At 35.7% G+C, this 17,974-nt stretch overlaps 1 protein-coding gene and 1 pseudogene across 6 annotated transcripts in view; one reads left to right on the plus strand and one right to left on the minus strand.

Moving 5' to 3' along the window:
• Window positions 1-17,974, minus strand: part of FBXW11 (F-box and WD repeat domain containing 11) — a 128,999-nt gene that overhangs the window by 56,833 nt on the left and 54,192 nt on the right. The window lies entirely within an intron of this gene.
• On the plus strand, window positions 12,544-13,892 carry LOC133091074 (heterogeneous nuclear ribonucleoproteins A2/B1-like; annotated as a pseudogene).

The raw sequence follows: 17,974 nt of genomic DNA on the forward strand, positions 1-17,974 counted from the left end.
AGCAATCTACAGATTCAATGCAATCCCTATCAAAATTCCAACAGAATGTTTTGCAGATATAGGAAAGCCCATTCTAAAATTCATACAGAATCTCAAGGGACCCCAAATAGCCAAAGTAATCTTGAAAAACAACATTGGCCTCACATTTTCTGATTTCAAAACTTATTACAAAGCTCTAGTACTCGAAACAGCATGGTACTGGCATAAAGACAGACATACAGACCAATTGCAGTAGAGAGCCCAGAAATAAATCCTCACATACAAGGTCAAATGATTTTTGACAAAGGTACCAAGATCATTCTATGGGGAAAGAACAGTCTTCTCAACAAACACTATTGGAAAAACTGGATATACACATGCCAAAGAATAAAGTTGGGCCCTTACCTGGTAACATATATAAAAATTAACTCAAAATGGGTCAAAGATCCAAATGTAAGAGCTAAAACTACAAACCTCTTAGAAGAAAAGATAAAGGAAAAGCTTCATGACATTGGATTTGGCAATGATTTCCTGCACATGATACCAAAAGCACAGGCAACAAACGTAAAAATATATAAATCAGACTATATCAAAATTTAAAACTGCTGTGCATCAAAGACTACAATCAACAGAGTGAAAAGGCAACCTACGAAATGGGAAAAAATATTTGCAAGTCATATATCTGATAAGGGATTAAGATCCAGAATATATAAAGAACTCCTACAACTAAACAGCAAAAACAAACTGATTCAAAATGGGCAAAAGACTTGAACAGACACTTCTCCAAGAAGATATACTAATGGCCAAAAAGCTTATGAAAAGATACTCAACATCACTAATGATTAAGGAAATGCCAATCAAAACCACTATGAGATATCACCTCACACCTATCAGAATGACTACTATCAAAAAATCAGAAAATAACAAGTGTTGACAAGGATGTGGAGAAACTGGAACCCTTGTACATTGCTGATAGGAATGTAAAATGGTATAGCTGCTATGGAAAACTGAATGGTGGTTCCTCAAAAAATTAAAAATAGAATTACCACATGATCCAGCAAGACCACTTCTGGGTCTATATCCAAAAAAATTAAAAGAAGGGTCTCAAAGAAACATTTATACACTTATGTTCATATAGCAGCATTATTCACAATAGCCAAAAGGTGGAAACCCAAATGTCCATTGAAGAATGAAATGCTAAACAAAATATTGTATAAACATGCAGTAGAATATTATTCAGCCTTAAGAAGAAAGGAAATTCTTATACATGCTATAACATGGATGAATCTTAAGGACATTATGCTAAGTGAAATAAGTCAGTTATAAAAAGACAAATACTGTACAATTCCACTTATGTGCAGTATCTAGAGCAGTCAGATTCATAGAAACAGAAAGTAGAATGGTTGTGCCTGCTTTGCCAGGGGAAATGAGAAGTGGTTATTTAATGAATAGGAAAAAGTTCTCAAGATTGGTTGCAATGCATAACATTGTATAACATTACTGAACTATATACTTAAAAACAGTTAAAAATGGTAAAATGTATGCTGTATTTTACCACAGTTTTTAAAAAACCTTTTAAGTGTTGACTGAAAATGACTTTACCAATATTTTCTTTCAGTTTTATTGAGATATAACTGACATATAGCAATGTGTAAGTTTAAGTGTACAGCATAATGATTTGGCTTATATACATCATGAAATGATTACCACAATTAAGTTTAGTGAAAATCCATCATCTCATACAAAATAAAGGAAAAAGAAAAAATATTTTTTCCTTGTGACGAGAACTCTCAGGATTTACTCTCTTAACAACTTTCATATATAACATACAGCAGTGTTAATTATATTAATCATGTTATAATTACACTCCTAGTACTCATTTATCTTATAACTGGCAGTCTGTACCTTTTGACCACTGGCAGTTTGTACCTTTTGACCACATTCTCCCTCTCCATACCCCTGCCTCTGGTAACCACAAATCTGATCAGGTTTTCTGTAAGTCTGTTTGTTTGTTTTTAAGTATAACTGACCTACAACACTAAAAATAAATAAATAAACAGCTTCTGAAGTTATGCATTTATACACATACATATGACTCAGTAGTTAAAGCAAAAATAATAACAACATATAATGGAGTTTATAGCCTTTGTAGAAATAAAATGTAAGACAACAATAGCACCAAGGAGGGGAGGAAGGAAGGGGAAGTATTGAATACATAGATGTAAGTTCTTTCTTCCACATACGTGAAGCAGTATCTTATCATTTCAAGACAGGCTGTGACAAGTTAAAGGCATGAACTGTAAACCCTACAACAACAATGAGAAAAAAAATTAAGCAAAAGAGGTTTAACTAATAAGCCAATGGTAAAGATGAAAATGGAATCACTCAAAAACTAAATTAATCCAAAAGAAGGCAGAAAAAAAGTGTAAAAAGGAAATAAAGAGCAGGTGGGACAAATAGAAAACAATAACAAGGGGGTAGATTTAACACCAAACATCTTAATAATTAGTTAAATGTAAGTGGTCAAAATACCCAATTAAAAGACAGATTGTGGAATTGGAGATAACTATATGCTATCTACAAGAAACCCACTTTAAACACAAAGGAACACTGGCTAAACCTAAAAGGACAGAAAAAGATAAATAACATCCAATGACTAATCAAAGGACATCTAGAGTGGCTATGTCATTATTGAACAAAATAGATTTTAGAAAAAGGAATGTAACCAGGGATGAAGTGACATATTTTCATAATGTTAAAGGGATCAATTTATTAAAACAATATAATAATCCTAAACGTATATGTCCTTGGCTAACAGTTTTAAAATACATGTGGGGGAGAAAACAATAACATACTCAAAGGAGAAAAAGACAAATCCAAATTTATATTTGGACACTTCAACACTCCTCTCTTAGTTATGCATACAACAAGTAGACAGAAAAGAGTAAAGATATGGAGGGCGTGAATAACACCATCAGCTAACTTAACCTGACATTTATAGAACACTCTGCCCAACAAGGGAACACATTCTTTCCAAGTACAGACCAAACATTCAACAAGATAAATGCTATTCTAGGCCATAAAACAGGTTTCAATAAATTTAAAACGACTGAAATCATGCAAAATATGTACTGAGATGACAAAGAATTAATCCCAAATTAATCTAATAGAAAATCCCTAAATGTTTGGAAATTAAACAACGCATTACTAAACAACACATGGGTCAAAAAAGAAATCACAAGGAAAATTAGAAAATACTGTGAAGTAAATGAAAACGAAAACTCAACATATTAAACACTGTGGGATATAACTAAAGTGGTGCTTAGAGAGACTGACAGCATTAAACGCATGTATTAGAAAAGAAAAAAATGGTCTTCAAAGCAATAATCTAAGCTTCCCCCATAAAAAAACTAGAAAATTAGTGAATTAAACCCAAAATAAGCAGCAGGAAGGAAATAATAAAGATGAAATTCAAAATTAGTACACTAGAAAACAGAAAAACAATAAGGAAAAAAATTAGTGAAACCAAAAGTCATGTCTTTGAAACAATCAACAAAATTCACAAACTTCTAGCTAGATTGATAAGGAGAAAATTATATAAGAATCATTTCCAATCTCAGAAATAAAAGTGGGAACATGAATACAGATCCTATAAACATTAAAGGAAAACAAGGAAATATTACAAATTTGTACTAATACATTCCACAACTCAGATGAGAGGGACAAAGTCCTTAAAAGATACACAAATACTCACACAAGAAGAAATGGAAAACCTCAATAGCCCTATAGCTATTAAAGAAACTGGTTTCAGTGGTGAATTTTATTTAGTATTTAAGGAAGAAACAGTATCAGTTCTATATAAACTCTTCCAAAAAGCAGATGAAAAGGGAACATCCCTAACTATATTTTGAGGTCAGATTACCTTGATAACAAACATCTGCCAATGACCAGTCCCTTCCATCAGGAAACCTGCACAAGCCTCTTAGATAGCCTCATCCACCAGAGGGCAGACAGTAGAAGCAAGAAGAACTACAATCCTGCAGCCTGTGGAGCAAAAACCACATTCACAAAAAGACAGACGAGATGAAAAGGCAGAGGGATATGTACCAGATAAAGGAACAAGATAAAACCCTAGAAGAACAACTAAATGAAGTGGAGATAGGCAACCTTCCAGAAAAAGAATTCAAAATAATGATAGTGAAGATGATCCAGGACCTCGGAAAAAGAATGGAGGCAAAGATTGAGAAGATGCAAGAAATGTTTAACAAAGATCTAGAAGAATTAAAGAACACACAAACAGAGATGAACAATACAATAACTGAAATGAGAAATACACTAGAAGGAATCAATAGCAGAATAACTGAGGCAGAAGAACGGATAAGTGACCTGGAAGACAGAATGGTGGAATTCACTGCTGTGGAACAGATTAAAGAAAAAAGAATGAAGAGAAATGAAGACAGCCTAAGAGACCTCTGGGACAACATTAAACGCAACAACATTCGCATTATAGGGGTCCCAGAAGGAGAAGAGAGAGAGAAAGGACCAGAGAAAATATTTGGAGAGATTATAGTCGAAAACTTCCCTAACATGGGAAAGGAAATAGCCACCCAAGTCCAAGAAGCGCAGAGAGTCTCATACAGGATAAACCCAAGGAGAAACACGCCGAGACACATAGTAATCAAAGTGGCAAAAATTAAAGACAAAGAAAAATTATTGAAAGCAGCAAGGGAAAAATGACAAATAACATACAAGGGAACTCCCATAAGGTTAACAGCTGATTTCTCAGCAGAAACTCTACAAGCCAGAAGGGAGTGGCATGATATACTTAAAGTGATGAAAGGGAAGAACATACAACCAAGATTACTCTACCCGGCAAGGATCTCATTCAGATTCGATGGAGAAATCAAAAGCTTTACAGACAAGCAAAAGCTAAGAGAATTCAGCACCACCAAACCAGCTCTACAACAAATGCTAAAGGAACTTCTCTAAGTGTGAAACACAAGAGAAGAAAAGGACCTACAAAAACAAACCCAAAACAATTAAGAAAATGGTCATAGGAACATACATAGCGATAATTACCTTAAACGTCAATGGATTAAATGCTCCAACCAAAAGACACAGGCTTGCTGAATGGATACAAAAACAAGACCCATATATATGCTGTCTACAAGAGACCCACTTCAGACCTAGGGACACATACAGACTGAAAGTGAGGGGGTGGAAAAAGATATTCCATGCAAACGGAAATCAAAAGAAAGCTGGAGTAGCTATACTCATATCAGATAAAATAGACTTTAAAATAAAGAATGTTACAAGAGACAAAGAAGGACACTACATAATGATCAAGGGATCAATCCAAGAAGAAGATATAACAATTATAAATATATATGCACCCAACATAGGAGCACCTCAATACATAAGGCAACTGCTAACAGCTATAAAAGAGGAAATCGACAGTAACACAATAATAGTGGGGGACTTTAACACCTCACTTACACCAATGGACAGATCATCCAAAATGAAAATAAATAAGGAAACAGAAGCTTTAAATGACACAATAGACCAGATAGATTTAATTGATACTTATAGGACATTCCATCCAAAAACAGCAGATTACACGTTCTTCTCAAGTGCGCACGGAACATTCTCCAGGATAGATCACACCTTGGGTCACAAATCAAGCCTCAGTAAATTTAAGAAAACTGAAATCATATCAAGCATCTTTTCTGACCACAACGCTATGAGATTAGAAATGAACTACAGGGAAAAAAACCGTAAAAAACACAAACACATGGAGGCTAAACAATACGTTACTAAATAATCAAGAGATCACTGAAGAAATCAAAGAGGCAATCAAAAAATACCTAGAGACAAATGACAATGAAAACACGATGATCCAAAACCTATGGGATGTGGCAAAAGCAGTTCTAAGAGGGAAGTTTATAGCTATACAAGCCTACCTCAAGAAACAAGAAAAATCTCAAATAAACAATCTAACCTTACACCTAAAGGAACTAGAGAAAGAAGAACAAACAAAACCCAAAGTTAGCAGAAGGAAAGAAATCATAAAGAGCAGAGCAGAAATAGAAACAAAGAAAACAATGGCAAAGATCAATAAAAACTAAAAGCTGGTTCTTTGAGAAGATAAACAAAATTGATAAACCATTAGCCAGACTCATCAAGAAAAAGACGGAGAGGACTCAAATCAATAAAATTAGAAATGAAAAAGGAGAAGTTACAACGGACACCGCAGAAATACAAAGCATCCTAAGAGATTACTACAAGCAACTCTATGCCAATAAAATGGACAACCTGGAAGAAATGGACAAATTCTTAGAAAGGTATAACCTTCCAAGACTGAACTAGGAAGAAATAGAAAATATGAACAGACCAATCATAAGTAATGAAATTGAAACTGTGATTAAAAATCTTCCAACAAACAAAAGTCCAGGACCAGATGGCTTCACAGGTGAATTCTATCAAACATTTAGAGAAGAGCTAACACCCATCCTTCTCAAACTCTTCCCAAAAAATGCAGAGGAAGGAACACTCCCAAACTCATTCTATGAGGCCACCATCACCCTGCTACCAAAACCAGACAAAGATACTACAAAAAGAGATTACAGACCAATATCACTGATGAATATTGATGCAAAAATCCTCCACAAAATACTAGCAAACAGAATCCAACAACACATTAAAGGAATCATACACCATGATCAAGTGAGATTTATCCCAGGGACGCAAGGATTCTTCAATATACACAAATCAATCAATGTGATATACTATATTAACAAATCGCAGAAGAAAAACCATATGATCATCTCAATAGATGCAGAAAAAGCTTTTGACACAATTCAACACCCATTTATGATAAAAACGCTCCAGAAAGTGGGCATAGAGGGAACCTACCTCAACATAATAAAGGCCATATATGACAAACCCACAGCAAACATCATTCTCAATGGTGCAAAACTGAAAGCATTTCCTCTAAGATCAGGAACAAGACAAGGATGTCCACTATCACCACTATTATTCAACATAGTTTTGGAAGTCCTAGCCACGGCAATCAGAGAAGAAAAAGAAATAAAAGGAATACAAATTGGAAAAGAAGAAGTAAAACTGTCACTGTTTGCGGATGACATGATACTATACACAGAGAATCCTGAAGATGCCACCAGAAGACTACTAGAGCTCATCAATGAATTTGGTAAAGTTGCAAGATACAAAATTAATGCACAGAAATCTCTTGCATTCCTATACACTAATGATGAAAAATCTGAAAGAGAAATTAAGGAAACACTCCCATTCACCACTGCAACAGAAAGAATAAAATACCTAGGAATAAACCTACCTAGCGAGACAAAAGACCTGTATGCAGGAAACTATAAGACACTGATGAAAGAAATTAAAGATGATACAAACAGATGGAGAGATATACCACATTCCTGGATTGGAAGAATCAATATTGTGAAAATGACTGTACTACCCAAAGCAATCTACACATTCAATGCAATCCCTATCAAATTACCAATGGCATTTTTTACAGAACTAGAACAAAAAGTCTTAAAATTTGTATGGAGACACAAAAGACCCCGAATAGCCAAAGTGGTCTTGAGGGAAAAAAACGGAGCTGGAGGAATCAGACTCCCTGACTTCAGACTATACTACAAAGCTACAGTAATCAAGACAATATGGTACTGTCACAAAAACAGAAATATAGATCAATGGAACAGGATAGAAAGCCCAGCGATAAACCCACGCACCTATGGTCAACTAATCTATGACAAAGGAGGCAAGGATATACGATGGAGAAAAGACAGTCTCTTCAATAGGTGGTGCTGGGAAAACTGGACAGCTACATGTTAAAGAATGAAATTAGAACACTCCTTAACACCATACACAAAAATAAACTCAAAATGGATTAGAGACCTAAATGTAAGACAAGATACTATAAAACTCTTAGAGGAAAACATAGGAAGAACACTCTTTGACATCAATCACAGCAAGATCTTTTTTGATCCACCTCCTAGAGTAATGGAAATAAAAATTAAAATAAACAAATGGGACCTAATGAAACTTCAAAGCTTTTGCACAGCTAAGGAAACCATAAACAAGATGAAAAGACAACCCTCAGAATGGGAAAAAATATTTGCAAACGAATCAACGGACAAAGGATTAATCTCTAAAATATATAAACAGCTCATGCAGCTCAATATTAAAAAAACAAACAACCCAATCCAAAAATGGGCAGAAGACCTAAATAGACATTTCTCCAAAGAAGACATACGGATGGCCAAGAAGCACATGAAAAGATGCTCAACATCACTAATTATTAGAGAAATGCAAATCAAAACTACAATGAGGTATCACCTCACACCAGTTAGAATGGGCATCATCAGAAAATCTACAAACAACAAATGCTGGAGAGGGTGTGGAGAAAAGGGAACCGTCTTGCATTGTTGGTGGGAATGTAAATTGATACAGCCACTATGGAGAACAGTATGGAGGTTCCTTAAAAAACCTAAAAATAGAATTACCATATGACCCAGCAATCCCACTACTGGGCATATACCCAGGGAAAACCATAATTCAAAAAGACACATGCACCCCAATGTTCACTGCAGCACTATTTACAATAGCCACGTCATGGAATCAACCTAAATGCCCATCAACAGACGAATGGATAAAGAAGGTGTGGTACATATATACAATGGAATATTACTCAGCTATAAAAAGGAACGAAATGGGGTCATTTGTAGAGAGGTGGATGGATGTAGAGACTGTCATACAGAGTGAAGTAAGTCAGAAAGAGAAAAACAAATATCGTATATTAACGCATATATGTGGAATCTAGAAAAATGGTACAGATGAACCGATTTGCAGCAGAAATTGAGACACAGATGTAGAGGACAAACGTATGGACACCAAGGGAGGAAAGCGGTGGGGGGTGGTGGTGGTGGTGTGATGAATTGGGAGATTGGGATTCACATGTATACACTGATGTGTATAAAATGGATGACTAATAAGAACCTGTATAAGAAAATAAATAAAATTCGAAAAAAAAAAAATCTATCAATATCACAAGAAAAAAAAAAAAGACCAGTACATGATTGTTGTAGATATTATACTACATTCATCTGAACTAGAAACTTAAAATTGGTGAATTTTATTATATATAAACTACACATCAAAAAAGTTAACTTTTAAAAAAATTTAAGTGCTACACAAAAACAGAAACTTTCCCACAAAGCAAACTCAAGCCCTAAATGGCTTTATTGATAAATACTATCAAACATTTAAGGAAGAAATAACACTAATCTTTCCCAAACTCTTTTTAGATACAGAGAGGGTAATTCATTTTATTAGGCTAATCATAATGCTAAAACCTGAGAAAAGACATTATCAAAAAAGGAAGTATTGACCAATTACCTTCAGGTAAAAAGATTAAAATACCCTCAACCGAATATCAGCAAATCAAATATAAAATTATATAAAAATGATAATACATCATGATCAGTTGGGGCTTTCCCAGAATTAAAGATTAGCTGAACATTCAAAAAAATCAATGTAATACACCATATTAAGAGAATAAGAAAAGTTATATGATGATTTCAATAGATGCATTTAGGGCATATAACAAAATTCAAAATGCGCTCATGATTAAAAAACTCTCACGTAACTTCCTCAATGTGATAAAGGACATATATTTTAAAAACCTATAGCTAATATCATACTTAATGGTCAAAAATGAAACACTTTCCACTGTACTCAAAAACAAAAGTAGAATATCCATTGTCACACTTCTATTCAATACAAATTTCACTAGTTATAGCCAGTGCAATAAATCAAGAAAAAGAAACAAAAAGCATAAATATCAGAAAGCATCCAGATGGCATGACTATCTAGACAGAAAATCCAAAGAGTGTACAAAACAAAACAAGTAGAACTAATATGCGATGTTGGCAAAGTCACAGGATAAAAAAAATAAAAAGAACGAATGAAGCTACACAAAACTCAAGCCCTCAGCATAAGTAGAAGGAATAGAAAATAAGTAGAAAAAGAAATACTTAGATCCTAGGACGCCCATATGTTCCTACCATAAGCCTTCATGAAGAGCAAGAGTAGTCCAGGATAACTGTGCAAAAGAAAAAAAGAGGGAAACAAGCAGCAGACTGAAGACTGATGTAAAATCCCATTAAGCGTGAAAATACTGAGAAAGAGTTTTGATAGGTCAGAGTTGATTACAAATTTGGGACTCAAAACAGGATTCGAGATGCAAAGAAATTGTCTTCCAGGCACCACTCTTTAAGGAAAAAGAGTGTAAAAGGAAAGGCAAATGGAGGGAGCACTTCAACTTGATAAAGAACATCTACAAAAAACCCATAGCTGACATCATACCTAATGGCAAAAAACTTGAAGTTTTCATGCTAAGGAACAATGCAAGGATGTCCCCTCTCATCACTGTTTTTCAACATTGTAGTGGGAGTCCCAGCTAATGCAATATGACACAACAAGGAAATAAAAAGAATACATATCAGGAAGGAAGAAAACTATCTTTGTTCACAGATGCCATCATCATCTATGTAGGAAAAAAAAAAAAAAAAAGACCCCCAAACTCCTGGAACTAGTAATCAATTGTAGCAAGGTTGCAGGATGCAAGGTTAATATAAAGTCAATCACATTTCATATGTACCAGCAATGAACAAGTGGAATTCTAAAATTAAGAATACATTACCATTTACATTAGGACCCCACCAAAATGAAGTATTTAGGTATAAAGTTAACAAAATATGTATAAGATCTATATGAGGAAAACTATAAAACTCTGATGAAAGATATTAAAGAACGAAATAAAGGAGATATTCCATGTTCATAGATGGTAAGACTCATTATTGTCAAGATGTCAGTTCTTCCCACCTTGATCTAAATATTCAATGCAATCCCAATCAAAATTCCAGCAAGTTATTTTATGACTCTCAAACAAGCTAATTCTCAAGTTTACATGAAGAGGTAAAAGATCTAGAATAGAGAACACAATGTTAAAGGAATAGAAGAAAGTCAAAGAACTGACACTTCCTAACTTCAGGAATTACTATAAAGTAACACTAATCAAGATAGTGTGTGGTACTGCTGAAAGAACAGACAAACAGATCAAGAAAACAGAAGAGAGAGTCCAGAAACAGACCCATATAATCAGCTGATCTTTGACAGAGAAGCAAAGGCGATACAATGGAGCAAAGATAATCTTTTCAACAAACGGTACTGGAATAACATAGGAGAAAATCTAGGTGACCTTGGGTATAGTGATGACTTTTTAGATACAACACCAAAGGCACAGTCCATGAAAGAAATAATTGATAAGCTGGACTTCATTAAAATTAAAAACTTCTGCTCTGTGAAAGACAATATCAAAAGAGAATGAAAGAAAAAAAGAGAGAGAGAAGCCACAGACTTGAAGAAAATACTTTCAAAAGACAAATCTGATAAAGGACTGTTAGCCAAAATAATACAAAAAAAAAAAACCCCTTAAAATTTAATAGTAAGATGAACAACACAAATTTTAAAATGGGCAAGACATGAACAGACACCTCAGCAAAGAATATATACAAATGGCAGTAAGCATATGAAAAGATGTTCACATCATATGTCATCATATATCAAATTAAAACAATGAGATACCACTACACACCTATCAGAATGGCCAAAATCCAAAACATGGACAACACCAAATGCTGGTGAGGATATGGAGCAACAGGAATTCTCATTCACTACTAATGGGAATGCAAATGCTACAACTACTTTGGAAATTCAGCAGTTTCTTACAAAACTAAACATACTCTTATCCGATCCAGCAATCACGCTTTTTGGTATTTACCCAAATAAATTGAAAACTTATGTCCACACAAAAACCTGCTCAGTGATGTTTACAGCGGCCTTATTGATAATAGCCAAAATTTGGAAGCAACCAGGATGTCCTTCCGTAGGTGAATGGATAAACTGTGATATAGCCAGACAATGAAATATTATTTGGCACTAAACAGAAAGGAGCTTTCAAGCCATTAAAAAGACATGAAAGAAACTCAGATAAGTATTACTAAGTGAAAAAAGCCAATGTGAAATGGCTACATACTATATGATTACCGTTATATGACATTCTGGAAAAGGTAAAACTATGGAGACAGTAAAAATAATAGTGGTTGCCAGGGGTTAGCAGGAGAGAGGGAAGAATAGGCAGGGCACAGAGGATTTTTAGGGCAGTGCAACTATTCTGTATGGCACTATAATGGTAGAGTCATGTTATTACACATGTGTTAAAACCGATGATGATGTAGGTCCATGGATTGTAACAAATATACCACTCGGGTGCAGGATGTCAATAGTTGGGGAGGTCGCGCCTGTGTAAGGACAAGAGATACATGGGTACGCAACAGCCTGACGTAGGGAAGACGCGTTAGTCAGGGGTAAGGTTCTAGAAAAGTGGCGGCAGCGGCTCAAGCGGCAGTGGCAGCAGCGCCGGGTCGCAAGTGGAGGTGCTCCTAGCGGTGCTCTTTCCCAAGCTGCGGCAGTTCTCACTACAGCGCCAGGACGAGTCCAGTTCGTGTTCGTCTGCGGAGATCTCTCTCATCTCGCTCGGCTGCGGCCAATCGGGCTGAAGCAACTGAGTCCGCGATGGAGAGAGAAAAGGAACAATTCCGTAAACTCTTTATTGTGGCTTGAGCTTTGAAACTACAGAAGAAGGTTTGAGGAACTACTATGAGCAATGGGGAAAACTTACAGACTGTGTGGTAAAGAGGGAGCCTGCAAGCAAAAGATCAAGAGGATTTGGTTTTGTAACTTTTTCATCCATGGCTGAGGTTGATGCCGCCATGGCTGCAAGACCTCATTCAGTTGATGGGAGAGTAGTTGAGCCAAAACGTGCTGTTGCAAGAGAGGACTCTGGAAAGCCAGGGGCTCATGTCACTGTGAAGAAGCTATCTGTAGGTGGAATTAAAGAAGATACTGAGGAACATCATCTTAGAGATTACTTTGAGGAATATGGAAAAATTGAGACCATTGAGATAATTACTGATAGGCAGTCTGGAAAGAAAAGAGGCTTTGGGTTTGTTACTTTTGATGACCGTGATCCTGTGGATAAGACTGTGTTGCAGAAATACCATACTATCAATGGTCATAATGCAGAAGTAAGAAAGGCTTTGTCTAGACAAGAAATGCAGGAAGTCCAAAGTTCTAAAAGTAGAAGAGGAGGCCACTTTGGTTTTGGAGATTCTCGTGGTGGTGGTGGTGGTGGTGGAAATTTTGGACCAGGACCACGAAGTAACTCCAGAGGAGGATCTGATGGATATGGAAGTGGTCGTGGATTTGGGGATGGCTATAATGGGTATGGAGGAGGGCCTGGAGGTGGCAATTTTGAAGGTAGCCCTGGTTATGGAGGAGGAAGAGGAGGATATGGTGGTGGAGGACCTGGATATGGCAACCAGGGTGGGGGCTAGGGAGGTGGTTATGACAACTATGGAGGAGGAAATTACGGAAGTGGAAATTATAACCAGCAACTTTCTAACTACGAAGAGTGGAAACTTCGGTGGTAGCAGGAACATGGGGGACCATATGGTGGAGGAAACTATGGTCCAGGAGGCAGTGGAGGAAGTGGGGGTTATGGAGGGAGAAGCCAATATCGGGCTTCTTCCTATTTACCATGGGCTTCACTGTATAAATAGGAGAGGATGAGAGCCCAGAGGTAACAGAACAGCTTCAGGTTACCGAAGTAACAATGTTAAGGAAACTCTTATCTCAGTCATGCATAAATACGCAGTGATATGGCAGAAGACACCAGAGCAGATGCAGAGAACCATTCTGTGAATGGATTGGATTATTTAATAACATTACCTTACTGTAGAGGAAGGACTGTAAAAAAAAAAAAAAAAAAAAAAAAGCCTTTGAGACAGTTTCTTAGCTCTTTAATTGTTGTTTCTTTCTAGTGGTCTTTGTAAGAGTGTAGAAGCATTCCTTCTTTGATAATGTTAAATTTGTAAGTTTCAGGTGACGCGAAACCTTTTTTAAGATTTTTCTCAACGTTTTGAAAAGCTACTAGCCAGGATCATGGTGTAATAAGACGTAACGTTTTTCCTTTAAAAAAAATTTAAGTCTGTGTGTAGAGTTAAGAAGCTGTTGTACATTTACGATTTAATAAAATAATTCTAAAGGAAAAAAAAAAAAAAGAGATATATGGGAACTGGGAACCCTCTATACTTTCCACTCAGTTTCAGGATAAAACTGCTCTAAAAAATTAAGTTTATTAATTTAAAAAAAAAAAAAAGGAAAGGAAAAGCCAGTTGTCTTTTGGAAACCATACAATTAAGGGAAAAAGAAATGGCAGGGGAGAGATTTTAAGATCCTGCAAGATTAAAGAATTTTTTGAAACATTCAAAGGATGCAAAGCCCTTCCTCCTCAATCTCCTGCTCCCCACCCCAAAACAAGACACCCAGTAAAGAAACTATGTTTCGGGGACTTCCCTGGCGATCCAGTGGTTAAGACTCCATGCTTCCATTGAAGGGGGCGCGGGTTCGATCCCTGGTCTGGGAAATAAGATCCCACATGCCGTGTGGCACAGCCAAAAAAAAAAAGAAAGAGAGAAACTATGTTTTGTTACACTGACAGAAGATGTTCTTAAACTAGGACTCATAATATTAACCTCAAACTGCCAGTCCTGCCCCCCAAAATGTAGTGACATAAGCAAATCTTTATCTACACACACAAAAAAACTCAGCTAATGAAATCCCCACATATAAAAGAAGAAAGGACAGGGAGGGGCAGAAGAAAATGAAAACCTCAAATCAGTCTTTCCTAACTGGGGTTCTACAAGATAATTAAGCCCTACTGAGAGTGATTTTGGTAATTGTTCACTTAATTTTCCTAAGGATAGTACATAGATACTATCATTCTAGTTATACATAAGAAAAGTAGATTTATTATATACTACGTATGCCTTAGTGCATTATGGCATACTGCGCTTATGGAATGTGCCTGAAAAGAGTACTCCAAACTGAACTCAATATGCTTAAACAAATATTTGATGTTATTTTTTAAATGCCTTGAATCAGAAAGTCAAAACTCAAGAAGGAAAACATACCAAAAGCAGAAAGAAATGAAACAAGATTTAACTCAGGAAAGAAATAAAATCAAGATTATAATAGAAATGAAAGTAAATTACAATGCCCCCAAAATGATAAATTCAAATCAAAAATGTAATAATAGGCATTAAAGAAAAGCAGGAAAATAATCTAAGAGAATGAAAGTGCGATAAAGAAAGAAACAAAACAGGACAGAGAAGTAGCTGAAATGGAAGAAAAAGAGGAAACCTTTCAGGGACAGACCCCTCCCCAATATCCTCTGCTTTAGCTTCTCTCTGAAGTACCTAGATACTAGTATCATTTCCTGAGCTGTCTTACAGATGTTAAAACGCCCACCAAATGGAAAACATTAACTACTTGCTGACCATGAGCACACAGCCCCCACAGGCCTACTAGAGGCTAAGAACTGATAATGTTCACCCCTGTGACACGGCCCTGTTACCTCACCATCAACCAAAGAACTATGCATGAGCTGACCACATACCCTGGGACTCCTCTCCCTCACCTTGCCTTTAAAAGGGTTTTCCTGAAACCCACTGGGGAGTTCAGGTGTTTTGAGTACTAGCTGTCCTGGACTCCTTGCTTGGTGCCCTGCAATAAACGCTGCACTTTCTTTCACCATAACCTGGTGTCAACAGACTGGCTTTACTGCGTGCAGGTGGGTGGACCCAAGTTTGGTTGGTAACACTATAATTCAAGAAAACTTTCCAGAAATAAAAGGAAATCTGAACTGCATGTTAACAGGGTCTCCAGATACTAGGGAAAATTGGCCCACAGCATTAAACTCCTAGAGATACCCTAGTAAAATTATTAGACTTTAAGATAAAGAAAAAATTTCTCAGTCTCCAGTCCAAAAATTTTTTTAAATTAAAAGAAAACTTACAAGAGAAACAGCATGAATTAGACTGGCATCAAATATCTTAAAAACAATGTACCAAGCAACACATCAGTGGAACAGCATTTTCCAAAAACAGCAGAGAAGAAAGTGTAAGATAAAGATTTTCTAACCAAAGACAACAGGAAAATAGTTTTAAACAGGTAACAGGTCAGGGAATTCTGTATCCATCTCTGTAACCAAGAGATGACTCAGAAAACTTTAGCAAAAAGATTAATGGTAAACATTTTAAAATAATTACAGTATGGATATAAGAATAAAACAAAGATGAAGATGATGAGGGCTGAAGAATATGTGATACATTCTGAAAAGTAGAAATAATGCAGCTTAAAAGGAGAAGGGATCAGAAGAGGAAAGAACAAGTCCTGACTGTTGTACAGTGAACAGGTGGCAGTTAAAGAATTCCATTAAAAAGGATAAACTTGTTAATAAAATATTAAATAAAATCCCAAGAATTACAAGCATTTTAAAAGTTGTAAGTAAAGGGTAATCAATAGAACAAAAATATACACCTTTCTAAGTTTAAATAGAAATTTCAAAAATAAAAGAGCAAAGAAAACAACACATCATGAAAAGAAACTAAAAGATATGCAAAGAGACATGGATTAAAAATACACTAATACACACAACTCCCAATACAAAGCAGATCAAGAGGACCAAAAAATAAAGTTCAGAAGAATAAACATAATCAAGAAGGTACGGCAAATATTAGAGATATCAAACTTTACACCCTGTAAATAGACTAATCTGTTTTTCAAGCACACATGAAAAATTTATGAAGACTCATCATATACTTGATCACAAAGAAATAAGTTCTACAAAAGAAAAAAATCAGATAATAATAGCCTCTGATCAAAAGATATAAAACTAGAAATAACTCCCCCCAGAAGAAATGTTTTCTTTCAAAATCAATGCTATGAAGCAATTTATGAAGCTTCTGGCCTACACATGCTTTGAAGATTTGGTAGAATTGCCCTGTGAAACCATGTTGGTCTGATGCATTTTTGTGGCTTGGTTCTTTGATAAGCTTCTCTATTCTTCTCTTCAAAATTAGTTCTTGGATAAGACAACTCAACATTATAAAGATAACAGTTCACCCTAATTTATAATTTTAAAACACCCCAGTATCACATAAAAAGCTTCTTGTGGAGCCAGACAAGTTGGTACTCAAATTCATGTGGAAAAACTTATAAGAATACTCAGAAAACAACATGCAAAAAGAAACGCTACAAGGTGCGATTAGCCCCACCAGACATTTAAACATACTGTAAGTCTCTCTAGTTAAAAACAAGGTTCTTTTATGGCATATGCATAGATAATTACCCTGATGTAGGGGTCAGCAAGCTTCTGTAAAGGGTGAGAGGTGAATATTTCAAGCTTTGCAAGCCTCACAGTTTCTGTCACAACTACTTGACTCTTCTGTTGTAGCACAAATGCAGCCACAGACGATAAGTAAATAAATGAGTGGGGCTGTGATCCAATATAACATTACTTACAAAAATAGGGCTGGGTTTGGCCAGAGGGCCATAGTTTGCCACATCCTGGCCTAATGGAATAGAATGTTCAGAAATAGACCCAGGTACATATGGAAATTTAGTACATGATAAAAGTGGCTTCTCAAATCACTGGGGAACTTCAATGTTGTGTTGGTTTCTGCTGTACAGCAAAGTGATTCAGTTACACATATGTAATACATTCTTTTTTATATTCTTTTCCATTATGGTTTAATCATAGGATATTGAATATAGTTCCCTGTGCTATACAGTAGGACCTTGTTGTTTATGCATTCTATATTAGTTTGCATTTGCTAAACTGCAGAACTTTTTAATAAGTGCTGGGACAACTGGTCAGCCATTTGGGAAAAGATAAAATTAGAACACTGGAAAAAATATTTACAACGTATGTCACAGGTAAAAGGACTTATATACCTAAATTTTTCTTTTAAATTGAGGGGGATAAAAATTACCA

Source organism: Eubalaena glacialis, chromosome 4 (genome assembly GCF_028564815.1).
Source record: "Eubalaena glacialis isolate mEubGla1 chromosome 4, mEubGla1.1.hap2.+ XY, whole genome shotgun sequence".
NCBI lineage: Eukaryota > Metazoa > Chordata > Mammalia > Artiodactyla > Balaenidae > Eubalaena > Eubalaena glacialis.